The 4,966-nt window shown below is 41.3% G+C and overlaps 1 long non-coding RNA gene across 1 annotated transcript; it reads left to right on the top strand.

The window, feature by feature from the left end:
- The first annotated feature begins 1,311 nt into the window (after positions 1–1,311).
- Positions 1,312–4,207, top strand: LOC127352294 (uncharacterized). Its single transcript, XR_007881067.1, has 3 exons — positions 1,312–1,470; positions 1,884–2,075; positions 2,165–4,207. It is a non-coding gene; the product is annotated as an uncharacterized LOC127352294 (long non-coding RNA).
- Positions 4,208–4,966: the final 759 nt, after the last annotated feature.

Genomic DNA, 4,966 nt, shown 5'->3' with positions numbered 1-4,966 from the left:
TCACATGCTTCATCATTTTATCTACTGCATCTATGAACAGATTGTCATGTTACTTCTATATCATTGAAACATTTTTCATCATCTGGGTCACAAAGGCTGTAATCAGTTAACTGGTTTGCTACAGTATATCAAGCTATGAGTGAAGTACATGAAGCTTTGTTGTATACTGTACCAAATACCTTGAGTTTACAGGACAAACCTGTTTCACCTCTACAAATATTCACCTAAATGAGAATCTTAAAAAGATGACCTCTTGCATAATTAAATACAATGAAAATAACTGTACCTACAGTATTTACATGTTATTTTCCTTTACTTTTTATGTCACTGTCCCATCGCTTTAACTTCCTGTGAAATCAACTATTTACTCTATGGGCACTTCCAAAAAACATTTACAAAAATTGCATTCAGTACTGCTAATCTCCCAACCCTCCCATCATACATAATCTGCAACTTCACAATTTGTGAACAAAGTTTGCCACATGGTAAATACAGCTAACATCCACTAAACGAACCATGTTTCTTTTCCTGAGACCTCTCGGCTGTATTTAGGATTCATGTCATGTAACAAAGCAAGACAAACAAAATGCAATTTCCCTGTGAGTTTAAATGTCTGCCTGACCACTGTACTGTTCCAGTTATCACTAACATGAACGCTCTTATCTATAGATGGTTTGATGTTGTGGGGCTCCAGATGAATAATGCAGGTCTCCCTGGTATGAGTGTTAAGGGTCTCCCATAGTGCCTTCATGACAGCTAGCCTTTAGCTGCTGCCATCTGGTTAATAACCATGACCTTGTCCACTTACTCTGTCCCAGATTATACCTCAGCCTGAGTGTATATTATGATGGAATATCATCTAAAAGAGAAAAAAATTAAAGGGTGGGTGTGGGTTGTCATTGCAGAGACAGAGGTGTGTGGGTTGCTTGTTAAGGTCTTGTTAGTGGGCGCTGTGCATGACACATTTCTGGTAGGCTGTACGACTGTGATCCAGTCAGGTTGATGGTAACAAGGAAGGGTAGAAGCACTCTTTTCACAAACCATCTTGCCTGCTGATATAATTATCTGTCTGACATTTACTTTACATAGGCAAAGAGTGAGCAGTTAGTATGGCTCTTTATGTGCAACAGCTATTAGCGACCATCTATTCTGCATTATATTTGTGTGATTGCTGCCACGCTGATTCTCAAATTTTAAAACCCACTACTTTTACAGAGGAGCCTCTTATGCAATGCTGGGATGATAATGACGTCTGAAAAGGGCTTAGCTGGCTTAGCTGGTTTAGCCACTAATCTCTGGATGTTTGTGCACTAAATATCCTAATCAAATGTGTGGGTCGAAGCTGCAGTGCCACTCCTCATCCTCCAAATCTGAAGACAATAGTGGACTGGAAGAGTAACTTGTCAAACCGCTGGACAACAGGTCATGCAGGAATGACACCTTCCACAGCACATAAACAAAGTAACTCTTGTGAGTAATCTTTTATTGTTACCAAATTTACAACACTCTCTGGCAAAACGTGGTCTGGTTATGCTCCGGAGTACAGTATGCCTCGGTCAGGTGAAGTCTTGTCATTAAGGGTTGCCAGGTAACCAGTCAAAAAACCAGGAAGCTACTGGCCCTGAGCCGGGAGCACAACCCGTGTAAAGCCAATTTTTTTTTGTTTTTTGTATGGATTAAACAAATGGGATAGAATGAGTAAGTGAACTGAGCTAGCCATTGTGGTGAGCTTTATTACCTTTAGGCTAGTTTTTCTCTTCTGTTCTAGTTAACCAGCTGCTGGCTGTATTTACTGTCAGGATATTACGAGTCATATCATGCTATTTGCTTAGATTTCTGTCTAATTGTGGGCATTGATGTGATAAGTTTCTTTCTTTCAAAAGGTCCAGTGTGTAGGATTTAGTGGCATCTAGTGGTGGAACTACTGATTGCAACACTGTCACCTCACCTTCCTGTTCCAAGCATGTAGGAGAAACTATGGTGGCCGTGAAACTCGAGGAAAACGCAAAAGGCCCTGCCTAAACCCAGTGTTTGGTTTGTCCGTTCTGGGATACTGGAGAAACATGGCAGCCTCTGTAGGTAACGACAACACAACAATCATTTTATTTTCAGGTACACCAATGAAAACATACCTATGAATATTATATTACATTTCTGCCAACAGGTCCTCCTAAATGTTGCAGGCTGGACCTTTAAATCCCACTGAGACCAGGCACGGAGCCGATGTCTCATTGCAGACGGGGCAGGCACCTTTCGTGGGCCCTTAATATATAGGCTGGGGGATGGGATGGAAGGGGTCCTATTCACCACCACAGACAGTGCCATGGATTTATCATTAAACAGAAACCTGCTGAGACTGAAGCATTACAACTTCTGATAGGCTGTTTCAGAGCCATGATCAGATAAAGGATAAAAAAGATAAGGTTGACTGAACTAGCAAGCGTTCAGATTTTGATATTCAGTGATGGTAGATGCTCACACAGCCACACAGCTATATAGCCTACACAATACAGCCACATAATCAACCCACACACGGCAACAGAAGGGTGCAAGCAATGTGTGTCATGCCATTACTGCAATAACCAAACAGACACAGCGGTGCAGAAGCAACTCTACTTTTGGACAGAGAGTCAAAAACACCAGATATCCAGCATCTATGACAGGCCTGTCATCACAAATACTGAATATGAAACAACTTACTACGTATGCTTTCACTCAGCAGCTGTCAGTTCAAATCCAATCCAGCAAAAATCACATGAATCCACTGTAGTCTGTATGAAAGGTCTAAAACAGTCCAACACGCTTGAACACGACAAACTCGATGTGTTTCACCATCATCATCTTCATCATCACTATTGCTTTCAGCTACCTGCAGGGAGCTAGCTGCTGCTCCTTGCTAACATTTCCACCTGTTTGTCTAACAGCTAACAGCAGGACTCTGTCGGACGTGGAGGGTTGAGTTGTTGAGTGAGAAGAAGTTTGAAAGCGGAAAACATGAGTCAACAAGATTCTACCTCTGCTCTCTGGCTTTGTTTTAATACTTATATTGTTACGAAGAACAGCGAGGTAAACAGAGATAGAGCAGATAGACTACCAGCGTTTAAATCTCCCGGTGCTGTGCTCATCCAACGCAACGTGACTGGCGGGGGCCCTGTTAAGGGGGTACTAAAGGGGCGGAATCAGCAACAGTACAAATAGGCCCACATTACAACCGCTGGTGCTGGCTGCTGCGTACAGTCGAGAACCCCTTGGCAGTAGTGAGGACTCGTCTCTGCTCTGCAAAAGACAGACTGAGTCTGACTTTTTATTTTTCAATCAAAACACACGAACAAACTTCATTCAGCTAAACAACAAAAAAGCATGTTTAGTCAGGCAGATTGGGCCAAAGGTGGGCCCCTAGAGAACTATGGGCCCCCTCTCGCTCCGCTGCAGACTTTTCTTTAATATGAATGTCAAAGAGTGAAACAGAGGCAGAGACAAATGATGACGTCACATAGAAGCTGTGAATAGTTACAAGATGAGTGTGGTTGGATGGATACTCTGTGACGGGTGGCCAGTGATGCCGGTAACGCGTTACTTAGTAACACCCTCACTTTTTTCCGTAACGAGTAATCTAACGCGTTACTATTTCCAAACCGGTAATCAGATTAAAGTTACTTATCCAAGTCACTGTGCGTTACTATGTTTGTAATTTTCCTTATATTTTCCTTAATATACTTGCTTTCTTCTTGCGTCTCTGGGAGTGAAGTCACGTAGCCTACGCGACAAGTCACGTTTTCAGCATGAGGACAGTTCACGTGTAGGCTACGCAGACACAAACATAAACAACAATGGAGGGAGGAGAGAGATAGGCGTTTGCTAGCTGGAAATACAGTCACTATTTTGAGTTTGTGTCAGCTAAAGATGGCACTATTAAGGTTTGTTGTACACTCTGTGCTGGTGGCGACAAAGTGCTATCTAGCTACAAAAACACTACGTCAAATTTGAAGAAACATTTGGAGTCGCAGCACTGCACAGTCAGAGCAAGTCCCACCAGGTGGTACAAAGCAGAGAGCACCCAAACAACAAAAGCTGGACTTCGGTTCAAAACCAGTAAGTGGGGGAGAATTGAAGATGTTGCTCGGGCAGTATGTTGTAGACTTAAAATGTCAGGAGATACATTGTTGACGTTACTGTTAAAAATGCACTTCCAATAAAGTGAGTGTTGGCAAAACCGGTTGTCATTTTTATGTTGAGGCGGCGGGGGTGTTGTTGGCAGCTGCTGAATGTAACTAATAAAGTAACTTGTAATTTAACTTAGTTACTTTTGAAATCAAGTAATCTGTAAAGTAACTAAGTTATTTTTTAAAGCAGTAATCAGATTCCTTTTTTGAAAGTAACTGTGGCAACACTGTTGCTGGCAATGGAATAAAGTGGGATAGGACATCTCTATGATTTTAAAGAACCAATTTTACTTCCACTTGCTATTATGAGTGTGAACTACTGGAACATGGGAAACAAATCATTCTGTCTTCAGTGGAACTAGGCAAGCAATACACTTTTCTTGAGCCAACAAAATATACTTTTTGGAAATATAAAGTAGTCGTAGTAATATAAAGCACACAATTTGCCAAATTTTTTGAGATTTAAAGCAAGCAGAAAAATAGCTATTGATAAATGAGCACTATTAATCACAGACAGTTGTTTCTTCCATTGCACATACTGCATAAATAGATGCATTACAACTGGAAGTTAAAATTGTGAGTATTGACATGTGGACATGCAGAACAGCACCAACAGCAATAATAAATAATAAGTAAATAACTGTAAAACAGGAGATGTTATTGCTGTATATTGTTTATGGTCAGGGTCTAGGACCCAGAGTAGACTGTCTAGCACACTGCAGCAAATGCTCCCTCTGGTGGTCAGTCTTGATTTCCTTTTTACCATTACTTGTGATTAAGACCCTTACGTAAATCTCCCATCA

This window comes from Dicentrarchus labrax, unplaced genomic scaffold, assembly GCF_905237075.1.
Source record: "Dicentrarchus labrax unplaced genomic scaffold, dlabrax2021, whole genome shotgun sequence".
Classification (NCBI taxonomy): Eukaryota; Metazoa; Chordata; class Actinopteri; family Moronidae; genus Dicentrarchus; species Dicentrarchus labrax.
This window is presented reverse-complemented; position numbering and strand designations above follow the sequence as displayed.